At 33.2% G+C, this 12,873-nt stretch overlaps 1 non-coding gene across 1 annotated transcript; it reads left to right on the forward strand.

Annotated features, from left to right (window-relative positions):
* The first annotated feature begins 835 nt into the window (after nucleotides 1–835).
* Nucleotides 836–942, forward strand: LOC135148115 (small nucleolar RNA R71). The gene has a single exon (XR_010286008.1). It is a non-coding gene; the product is annotated as a small nucleolar RNA R71 (small nucleolar RNA).
* Nucleotides 943–12,873: the final 11,931 nt, after the last annotated feature.

The raw sequence follows: 12,873 nt of genomic DNA on the forward strand, positions 1-12,873 counted from the left end.
TGAAAACTATCTTTCAAAGAAGCATTAGGTCAAAAGGATTTTTCTGGCATTTACTATGAGTTTTTGGACATTTTTTGGAATTAAAACAGATGAAAGAATCATTTTATAACCAAATAATCAAGTCTGAATTCTCGAAATTAGGTTTGAAATCATTTGGAATCAGTTAACGAGCTTTGAACATAATTTAGAAAAATATTTCAAAGCTCGAAACTATTTTTCGGAATTTTTGAATCAGTTAAAATAATTAAATCTAATTAATTAATCAATTAAAATTTATTAATAAATAATTAACACAATTAATCAATTAATATTTAAATTAATTGACTAATTATAATAATAAATTATTAATTAAAATTAATTAATAAATTAAATTAGATTTATTTTGAATTAATAAATAATTAAAAACTATTTTTGAAATTAAACAAATGATTTTCGAAATTAAAAATAATTAAAATAAAACAGTTTTGGAAGTTTTGAAACTTCAGGGTTCAAATTGAAAGATTTGAAAAGTTCGGGGAGGGACTAAATTGTAAAATTCAAAAGTTTAGTGGCTAAACTTCACCATCTCCGAAAGCTAGGGGACCAGGTGGCCATTTGCCACCGGCGCCGCAACGGACCGCCCGAGACAACGAAGAACAGCCCAAATCTGCACCAAAAGGTGCAGATCGACTCCTTTCATCACCAGGAGTCTTGTCGTATCCTCAAAACATTCGACCACTCTTCAACTCGGCTATAAAAGCCGTCCGAAAAGTCCACCGGCGGGGAGTTTATAAAACTCCAGCGAAGTCTTTCCCGACTTCCCACACTCACAAACAAACTTGAAAACGACTCCTCGTAACCATGATGTGGACATTTTCACAACAAGGCCTTGTATCTTTCCCATGCCTGATACAAGCCTTCACCTGGTTGTGCTTTGAAAGTAGGAATAATAGCTCTCATTTGCCGAGTCTTGTCAGAAGGATAATATTTGGATAAGAACTCAGTAGAAAGGTTATCCCAAGTAGCTAGAGCAGTATCTGACAGCTGTTGAAACCATTCCAAAGCTTTTCCCTTTATAGAATAAGGGAACATGTGGAGACGAATCTGATCTGCAGTAACCCCATTAATTCTGAATAAACCACACATTTGCACGAAGCGCTCTAAATGTCGGTGTGGATCCTTTCGCTCAATGTCAACTTCAAAAGCAGAATTGCTCACCATCTGAATTAGACTTGGATTGATGTTATATTGAGCTGCACCAATCTCAGGAGTTTTGTGCATGCAATTCGCCGGATTAGGAGTTTCATGATCCTGAATGGATGACTCATCAGGAACAACAATATTGAGATTTCCGTTTGCATTATTGTTATCACCCATCCTAGATTCCTCTTTCTTTCTCCTTACTTCTTGCCTTCTAACTCGAAAAGTGCGCTCAATTTCTGGATCTGGTTCAAAATTTTCAACACTTTTCGATCTACGCATAAAAGGTGTACCTGAAAATGAAACACCAATGAGATAGATCTTGGAAACAAATTTAATAAAATCTAAACAATAAGAAATAATTATCTAAACTTAATATTGTTGCCTTCCCCTGTAGCGGCGCCAATTTGTTGTAGTGAAATTATGTTAAGTTCGTTTCAGGGAAGGACTGAATACAATATCAAATCAAGTATATTACTCCTTTCTATTTAGAAATTTAGAGAATAATTGTGGTATTTTACTATCAACTAAATTAAATTAATAAGCAAGTAAAAGGATGAATTAACGATGGTAAAAATCAATCCAAGAATTAGGTGTATTTGCTGGCTACAATGAATGTCAATCAATCGTGATATGCAAGTCTCTACTCTGCTAAAAAAATCCTTCTACTGATTATAAAGTTCTCTCCCAAGATACAAAATAATACCTATAATTTAACCTTGAAGTCACTCCCATGATCAATCAAAACCAATAAGCTATCACGAACCAAGGATTTTCTATTTCACAACTCGCCTAATAATCTCCCGATTAATTAATTGAATTATGTTTGTCATATCATGTACAAGAAATATAAGTCCTCTCCCGATTCATTATAAATCCTACAGATACAATTACAGGTTTCGCGACTCCTATAACTGTGTTAAGCGCTCAATGTCATATTAGCATACATAGAGAAATCACAATATTAGATCAAACAAACATATTAAGCCAACAAATACTCCCCAACCCACCCGTAAGGGTTGGTTCAGCTGGTTAAAAGAGGGGACTTGTATCCTCTTGGTCACAGGTTCGACTCCCGAAGGGAGGAGGATTTGTGATTATGCCTCCTGGGCCAGAGCCTGTCGCTTAAGTGCGGTTTACCTTGGTTCACATGGTTTGCAGGCTATTACGTGAGCTCATGGGTTTACCTAGTGCGCACCCAAAGAGTAGCGGCTGCGGGTTCCTACGTTAAAATATATATATATATATATATATATATATATATATATATATATATATATATATATATATATATATAGGGTCAAGTTCCAGGGAGACGGACCTTATCAAGAGACGTAAGAGACTAGATCTCAACCATCGATTACATCAGTATACTAATAATATTCAAAAGGGCACGTTTGTCAATTCTGATATCCAAAATACAGAAAAAAATTATACGTACACGAATCTTATACGAAGCTACAAGGAAAGATTTAAACTAAATTGGTGTTCTCGTCAATCATGGGATTCATTATTTTTGGAAGCTTTAACAACTACACATATGCAGATACATACTCAAAACCAATATTAGACCTATACACACAACAAATTAGAAACACACCTGACCATTAAACTCTAACCTATACACACACCCATTGTATCCATATACCCATCCATGGATCCTCGCCGAGCTTCATCACGCACGGTGATAGATCCCAAGGTCCGTCAAGCGGGTTTCTTCATAGCATCAACATCTCTGCATTTTTCGGACAGTAACAATAAGTGTGTAGTTGGTGGGGGTGAGTGTATTGCTGTGGGGAGTAGCTATAATCCGTCGTCTCCGGGATACGGAGTTTTCAGGTTATGGCGGGGAGTGTTTGGGGAAAGTTGGTGCGTCTTCGATGCCGGCTGGGGGTTTTGAAATGCCCCAGAAGTTTATTAAGCGGAATGCTGGTGTTGGTGCTAGTAGTCGAGTAATTTGCTTGGTGTGCTAGCTGCCCATGACTATTTCTTGATACGAACTACGTAGAGAACTCTACAAAAGAACCGTGCATCTTATGTTCTTATGTATTTTATGTCCATAGGATGAGAGGTCGATTGTTGGATTTTGACCTTGTTCGATTGTAAAAATTTTGTCCTCTGTCTGGTGATAAAAAAGGATGGATTTCCTCCCCTGGATTAGATTTCATACTAAGTTTCATTGGTCTATGGGGTTTTAGCTACGAATGGGCTTCACAAGAGAACCGGCTTTCCATAAAATTCATATGGAAGAGAAGATGCCGCTGTTGTTTGGTGTTCTTAAAAATTTTAACGTTTCTTGGATTCCTCAGTGTGTTCTACCTATATTAAATGTTAAGTTTTGAATTCTTAATGGAACACCCTTAAAAACCTGCCACAATTTACAAAAACCTTAATACAACATATATATTATATTAAGATTTCAAAGAACACATTTAAGAATATCACAGAATTTAAAAATAAAAGAACATCATGAGTAATGGAAATTCAAACATACGTATATCTTTTATATCAAAAAAAATCTTAAGATTATGGCAATAGTTCTTCATTTAAAGATTTGTAAATAGACAAGGATCTTTATATTTTTGGTAATGAATTGAATACAAAATTTATATTTTTGGTAATGCATTGATGTCTGTTTATTATGTTTCAATGCCGGTATATATTATGTTTCAACTATATAAATAATTTATTACACATATGATACGTTACCTTTTAGGAGTTGAACCTAAAATTCACTAAGAAAAAAAATCAGACAACAAAATTCATAAGTTATTTCGGTAGAACATTATAAACAGAAAATTTTATTAATATTAAAATATTTATACTAAAATTTAGTAGTCACTCTTTATAACTAAAAACATTATAATGAATCTGGTAGAATATTGTTGACAAAAATATATTTATAAAGAATTTAAATTAAATATTGAAGATGGAATAATCTATCAAAATTTTAAACAAGTACACGATTAAAATATTTTTACTGAAATTTAGTAGTCACTTTGTAGAGCTAAAACAATTATGAAAACACTTAATAGAACTTGAATAAACACTTGCCAAAAAATTGATATTTTGATAAATAATAAATATAATGAAATACTTAAATAAACACTTAAAAGAACCTTAGTAGGTCAACAAATAATAAATATTTATACAAATGAAAAATATTTTAAAATTGTACATCAGAATTCTAACTAGAACTCGTACTGGAAAATTAAAATTTTGAACTAAATATTAGTAAATTATTTTCAGTTGCCAAACTTATTAAAATATTCAAATAAATTATGATAAATATTATCAAAATGCTTAATAAAATTTAATACTCTAATTTGATACAGTAAATTATATTATATTGTAGTTTAATTTATTTAACGAAACATATTAATATATAATTAGAAGATCCTGAAAAAAACTAAAGAGAATATTGATATAAATTTTTTACTAATAAATTCTCATTCATTATAGTATATTGATTTGTCGTAACACATAGAGAATAAAATATATAAAATTTATTATTGTTTAGATCTCGTACGTGTTCTATCAAGTGATCATCTATTAATATAAATAATTTTTAAGAGGTTGGTTTGTATTAAAATTTTTTATATCTTGCCACCTTCACCCACATTCTTAATCAACAAAGAGAAAATTTTATTGTGTTTCCAATGAACACCTTAAAGAATCTTGTTAAAAAAAGTTAAAAAGTTAATATTCAAAAATTATAATTTAGTCAATAAATATATTAGGTTTAGATATTGACGTTGTTAAATTTTAAAAAATAAATACTTCAATAGATATTAAAATTAATCTCTCATAAATTTATAATTATTAAAATAGTGAGCAAAATTATTTGGACTTTTTGGGAAGGTGAATAGAGATTTGAAAAAATTTGTATTAATTAATATTATTAAAACATAATTAGATAATTTGGAGCATATGTAACAAAAAAAAATTATAATCGAATTTAATGTATTGCAATATTTAGTAAGAGATTTTTCATATATCTTTATTACATATTAGAGATTATCAATAATATTAATAAAATTTTAATAGAGAATCTAATAACAAATTTTAGAAAATAATAAATCTATAATTTATTATTTATTACATCAGATATGATTATGGGATTTCTTAAGGTGTTCGTGGGAGATTCTTTAAGGTGTTGGTAAAGAGATCGTTAAAATAATATTTAAAATAATCTTTATTATAATGAGTTCTTATAATTCCTTACTAAAAATTCTATAAGGCATCCTCAATAGTGTTCTTTAATGTGAACTATTAATTTGAACTTTAAAATAGATAAAAATAATTTATTATTTATTATATCAGATATGATTATGAGATTTCTTAAGGTGTTCGGGGGAGATTCTTTAAGGTGTTGGTGAAGAGATCGTTAAAATAATATTTAAAATAATCTTTATTATAATGAGTTCTTATAATTCCTTACTAAAAATTCTATAAGGCATCCTCAATAGTGTTCTTTAATGTGAACTATTTTGAAATTTAAAATAGATAAAAATTCTTCATAATGAAACTCATAAAAGATAAAAAATCACTTTTTTTAGAATTTGTTTTATTTAGTAACTACCATTCCATTGATGAAGAATCTTTTTTCCACACATAGTGTTCCACTGTATATTATGGCAACAAATAATAATAGAATATTTTTTCTTGAATATTCTTCTTATTAATAAATCAAATTGATGTTGGATTTTAAGTCGATTAGTGATATAGTTTAAATTGATTAGATAATGTTTTGAAGAATTTTAAATTTTTGTTTCAAAAAAATACTTTGATGATATATATAAAAGATAGTAGAACTCTAAGAGAATCACTAATGTAATCTATGGTAATATATTAATTGTAGAATTTTTAATTTATGTTAATAGTGCACCCAATCTTCATACAATCTATTTAAAAATGGTAAGAATAATATAAAATATGTATCATTGACGTACATATAATGTATCATTAATAGTAATATTTCTAAGATCTCAATATACATGGAAACAATTTGAATAGTATATTATATGGAACTGTAACGGTAAATTTAATGGCAATAAAGATTCAATCTTTTTAATTATAGAAATACAATTAACAAAATCGTATGACTGATATGTATATACTATAATTACAATATGTTAATTAGATCAATGATATCATCAGATTGGAATCAATTAAGGGGAGTAAATTATATTCATTATCTCCCTACTAAAGGAAAGTTCCCAATCGATACATTAAAGGATACGTATAAGATATTTAATAGTGCAAAACGTTCCATGTACTGCCCTTGTACATAAATTGATTGTATTTATACGGTATGGAGTATATCTCATCTGATCACAATATCAAGACTAATCCAACGGCTGGATATCATGTCTCTCATGTCTCTCGCTAAGGCTCCGTCTCTTTTGAACCCCCCCCTATATATATATATATATATATATATATATATATATATGTATATATATATATATATATTGAAAGGCATATGTTCAGCCTATTTGTATTTAAAGAGGTACAACTCAACTCAGATAAGAAAGCTCAGTAAATAGCAAGTCAACGGAATCCGTACGAAGAACGTCAAATGATTTATGGGAATTATATGTCAGATAAATTCCAGGATGCTGCTGCACACCACTGAAAGAAGTTCATTAATATGTTCAAGCCTCAGTGCTCAAATAATCTTTTGTGGCACGTCCAGGAGTTCAGAAGATATAAAGTTTCTATACTTTATTTTATCAGAAGATTCCAGTTAATGAAGAAGTACTTACAAGACGAAGACTCGACGAACAAATCAAATTCTTAATGTTTATTTGACAAAGAATATTTGATCTAACTAGATACAGATGAACCAGACAGTGCATCTGTGTATCAGTTATTCAAATTGAATATTTGAAGTCAAGCAGAGTTGGTGGTTCGTTCGTTCGACTGATCAAGACGGAGTTATTAATGTTTAAAGAAGACGGGAAGCAATTCTTCTGAAGAATGGGTGATTTAATATTTAATAGATTATTATTTCACTTCTCAAATAATTAAATTGATTATGTAATTTATTTGTTAAATTAATTCACTCTCGAATTAATTTAATTTATGAATTTATATGATTAAATTAATTAAGTGGATAATTTTCTATTTAAGTATAATCTACAAATTACATTTCAATCACCTACACTTTGGCATCAAGACAATCTGTTTTGTCTTGATTAATTTGTAAAGGATTCGGCAAGACAATCTCTTTAGATTGTCTTACCGAATGATATGTAACTTACAAGACAATCTCAATTGTCTTACATTGTTCCTGAATCAACTGCCAAGACAACCAGTCATTGTCTTACCGAAGAAATCAGGAGGCGTGCAAGACATTGTTGATTGTCTTACCGAATGATGATCAGCAAGACAATCCGAGATTGTCTGACCGAAGTTGCATTGCCTGCAAGACAATAGATTGTCTGACCGAAGTTGCATTGCCTGCAAGACAATAGATTGTCTGACCGACACATGAACTCCTTCAAGACAATAATGGATTGTCTGACCGATGGAAGGCTTCCAAGACAATTCTTGATTGTCTGGCCGAATAGCTCCTGCAGACAATTGTAATTGTCTGACCGAAGGTCAATTGTCTTGCCCTTCCTTTAGATTGTCTTTCTGCCTTGCTTTTGGCTTGCTAGGCAATTGTAATTGTCTTGCCCTTGCTAGATTGTCTTTTCTACTTGTGATTGTCTTGTCTTTCAATTGTCTTACAAGTACAAATGCTTTGCCTATAAATATGGCATTGCATCCTTCATTTTTAGTGTTCATTCACTTTGTAATCAAAGCATTTGTAAAGCTTTCAAGTTGTTCGTAACTTGCTTGATCGTTATATCCACAGTTTTCTGTGCTTTGATAACCCGGTTGTTTTAATCACTAAATCTAGAATATACCCTGTCGAATTTATTCTACGAACTTTAGTGGACATTAAAACTGAACCATTTTAATTATATAACGACATCAAACATTGTTATATTAATTAATTATAATCTGATTAACAAATCTTATTCAATCAGATTCACTTCCGCGACGATTTGGTACTGATTGTATTCAACCCCCCTTTCTACAATCATATCTGGACCTAACAATTGGCATCAGAGCGGTTGATACCATTTTCCGTATCAGATCCTATACACACTCTGTAACGTCCAAATATTTTTTATTCGAATTAATTTTATTCCAAAAATTAATTTTGATTTAAAATATTTTTTTTCTTTCAAAAATCCAAATCTCATCCAAACACTATTCACTTCAAATCCTTAAACATGAGTACACAAAAGATCAGTAGCATCAAAATCCCACCGTTCAGCAAGGAACACTTTGGCCTATGGAAGAGGCACATGTTCCTATTCCTCCGCACTGCGAACAGAAAATACATCGGGATTTTAGACAAAGGTGTTACTACTCCGATGAATGTCATATTAGCACACGAAGAGGATGGTGTGTTAATACCTCATCAGATCATTCCGAAAGAACTTTCTGAGTACACAGATGAAGAGAGTGAACAGATGAATTTAGATGATGCTCTTCAACTAATTTTGGTTGAATCTCTAGATCCAGTGATGTACAATGCTGTTGTAAATTGTAAGAACGCCAAGCAAATCTGGGATACGTTAGAGATTATCAATGAAGGCTCAGAGGAAGTTAGGGAAAACAAGAAAGAGATACTGATGGCTCAGTATGAACAGTTTGGTTCCCATCCCGGTGAAGGGATTTCAGAAGTATTTATCAGACTTAATAATTTGATAAATAATTTAAATCTGAATGGGAAATTCTACGACAAGAAAGAGGTCAACATGAAGTTTCTCTTAACCCTTCCTGAACATCTGGAACACAGAATCACTGCCATCAGGGAAAGTAGAGATCTGAATGAGATTTCTCTGGAAAGACTCTACGGAGTTTTGAAAACTTATGAACTGGAGCAAGTTCAGAGTAAACAGAGATATGGCTGGGGTAAAACACAGAACCATTCGAGAGCTCTAGTTGTTGAGTCACCTGTACTGGAAGAAAAGAAGAAGGATGTTGTTGTTCCTTCTAAAACCACTCAGGAATTTGTTGTACCTGAGATGGGTCAGACTGCTTCTTCCAGTGGTGACGAAGAGTTCTATACGATGGAAGAGCTTGAACAGTTAGAAGATCAATCTCTATCTCTGTTTGCCAAGAAGTTTGGAAACATGAGATTCCGGAAGAACCCTTCCTATAAATACAAACCTACTGTTAGTAAGTTTCAGAAGGGAGGCTATTCATCTTCTACAAGCAAAGGAGGATACAAGACTGGGATGGTGGACAGAAGCAAGTTCAAATGCTTCAATTGTGGTGAACCTGGACACTTTGCAACTGAATGCAAACAGCCCAAGGTTCAAGGAAAAAGAAAAGATTCGTATGATGAGCTGAAGCAGAAGTATGATGCACTGGTTAGAAAGCATCATGGTACTTCTGGAAGTCAAAGTTTCAAAAGCAAATCTTATCTGGCAGAAGGCAAAAGCTGGGATGATACAGATAGTGATGAAGAGGAGCAGCTAGGGAATGTTGCTTTCATGGCTAATACTGGATCATCTTCACCTCCTTCTGCTGGAAGCTTTCAGGTAGATCCTACATGCCCTAAACTGTTTATGAAATTAGGACTTGAAAGAGATGATGCTATTAAAAAGATGAAAGCTGCTAATCTTAAAATTGATACTTTAGTCTTAGAAATTCATGCTTATAAGATGAATGAGATGAAAGTATTAAAACCTAAAATAGAACAATTGACTATGGATTTAGGATTACAATGTGCTAAAGTCAAAGTTCTAGAGAAAGGTGAGATTGCTTTAAGACTTCAGCTAGACGAAGAGAAAGTGAAATGTAAAGCCTTTAAGGATGCCTCCACTATAGTCAAAGAACTTAATGATAAACAAGAGATCAAGAGAACTGTTGGAATAGGTTTTGACTATAACAAGTCCGTAGGTAAGGCTAGTAACATTACTCCTTTCAAGAAGAGTGCTGAGGAAAGAGGGATTCCTTTTGTTTTGAAAGATTCCCTTAAACCTTTGTTTAAAACCTCAGAAGCTGAACCTCTTTTAGAGACTCCTGTTGTCATTAGATATGAACTAAAACAGGAAGACCTTAAAATGAAAGAGAGTAATGAGATGAGAGATGAGATTCTGACATCACTGAAACCAATCAAAGTGAAAGGCAATGTTAGGTTGCCTAAAGCTGGTTTAGGTGTCAACTCTGAGAGAACTAAATTCAACAAGCCCAATAATTTTGTTAATAGTAAGAACAGAAACAATAGATGCCATTCTACTGAGAATTTTAAAACTGTTAACAATAGTAGAGTAGAATCTGTTGATGTTCCTATTATTATGACTGATACTCCTGTTGTTCCTGCTTTTGATGCATGTCATAAATCTTGTAGTGTTGATAATTGTATGATTTGTGCTTTCAATTTGATGTCTGCTTATTTTAAAAATTTGCATGCTAAAAATGAAAACACATCACCTAGACAACACACAAACAACAAGCATGCTAGATCAAAGACTGCTAGTCCTTCTCATAAGAGAAAGGAGACTTATGTTCCAAAGCCTAAAACTAAGGTTTATAAGGCTGTTGTTAAGGAAGTAAGTTCAGTCAAGTCTGAACCAAGTATCAGTCCAAGAGGCTCTGTTGTTACACCTGATAGAAATCAGTTCTTTAAGTTTGCTGGACCCAATCAAGTGTGGGTCCCAAAGAATGTTTAATCAAATTGTCTTTTGCAGGGTGCCAGTGGAATTGTTCGTGTTACCTGGGTGCTTGACAGTGGAGCGTCAATGCACATGACTGGCAATAGATCCCTGTTGGAAGACATAAGAGAAGGAGCTGGCCCCACAGTCAGTTTTGCTGATAATAGCAAAGGTCGTACTGTGGGATATGGCAAGTATAAAATTGGAAGGATTATCATAGAAGATATTGCAATAGTTGAAGGACTTCAACATAATCTCCTGAGTGTCAGTCAATTCTGTGACAAAGGTTATTATGTTCATTTTGAAAATGAGATATGTATCATTAAACATATCAAGGATAAGCGTCCTTCACTATGTGGCATAAGGAAAGGCAATATATTCGTAGCTGATTTGTCTTCAGGACCAGGAAATGAAGTTCACTGTTTCTACGCCAAAGCGTCTGCTGAAGATAGTTGGTTATGGCATAAGAAGCTCTCACACCTTAACTTCAAAACCATGAACTCTCTAGTCAAGAGAGATCTAGTGAGAGGGTTGCCTTCCCTGGAATTCTCAACTGATGATCTTTGTGAAGCTTGTCAGAAAGGAAAAGCGAAGAGAGCATCTCACAAAGGCAAAACCATCAATACCATTACAGATCCACTTCATTTGTTGCATATGGATTTGTTTGGCCCTGTGAATGTTGCATCCATTGATGGAGGAAGATATGCCTTGGTTATTGTGGATGACTTCTCAAAATTTACATGGGTTTACTTCCTGGCTTCTAAGGATGAAACTCCCCTGACAGTAATTGATCATATCAAGTTGGTTGAGTTGGAAAGAGGTGTTCCTGTAAAAGCTGTAAGATCAGACAATGGAACTGAGTTCAAAAATCAAACTCTAATCAACTTTTACTCTGAAAAGGGTTTAGAAGGCAGTATTCAGCACCAAGGACTCCTCAGCAGAATGGAGTCGTCGAAAGAAAGAATCGTACACTGATCGAAGCTGCAAGGACTATGATTGCTGAAGCAAAGCTTCCTCTGTACTTTTGGGCTGAAGCTGTGTCTACTGCCTGCTATACCCAGAATAGAACTTTGATCAACAAGGATCATATGAAAACTCCATTTCATCTGTATAACAACAAGAAACCTTATGTCAAACATCTTCATGTCTTTGGAGCCAAGTGTTATGTTCTCAAGGATGGTGAAGAGAACTTGAACAAGTTTGAGCCAAAGGCATCTGAAGCAATTTTTGTTGGTTATACAAATAATGCTTATAGAGTTTTTGTAATTGATACTCTGTCAGTAAAAGTTAGTGTCAATGTTACATTTGATGAAACTAAACTTCCAAGTATACAATCTGCTGATCCATCTGAGTCTCTAAAGTTTGACAACTATCCAGACTCTGATTCAGATGATGATATACCACCTGAGGTTGCAACAGGAGATGACAACAATGATAATGATCCAGGCAATGGTGGAGGAAATGGCAATAATGCTGGAGATTCCACTGATGCCAGTGGTGGATCATCAAGTCAACCTGGCAACAACTCAGGGGGAGCTGATGGATCAACTAGTCACACATTTCAGCTTAATGATAATACTGCTGAATCATCAAGGACACATCTTCCAAGGGAAAGGATTTGGAGCAGAGATCATCCCTTTGATTTAATTATTGGTGATCCTGATGTTGGTGTCAGGACTAGAAGTGCTACGACAAATGAATGCCTATACTCTGGGTTTCTATCTCAACTAGAACCAAAGAAAATAGAAGAAGCACTTGCTGATCCTGATTGGGTTCTTGCCATACAAGAAGAACTCAATCAATTTGAGAGACAAGAAGTCTGGGCCCTAGTTCCAAGACCAAAAGGAAAATCTACAATTGGAGCTAGATGGGTCTTCCGTAACAAGTTAGATGGTGATGGCATTGTTGTAAGAAACAAAGCCAGACTGGTGGCAAAAGGTTATTCACAAGAAGAAGGAATTGATTATGA

This window comes from Daucus carota, chromosome 7 (assembly GCF_001625215.2).
Source record: "Daucus carota subsp. sativus chromosome 7, DH1 v3.0, whole genome shotgun sequence".
NCBI lineage: Eukaryota > Viridiplantae > Streptophyta > Magnoliopsida > Apiales > Apiaceae > Daucus > Daucus carota.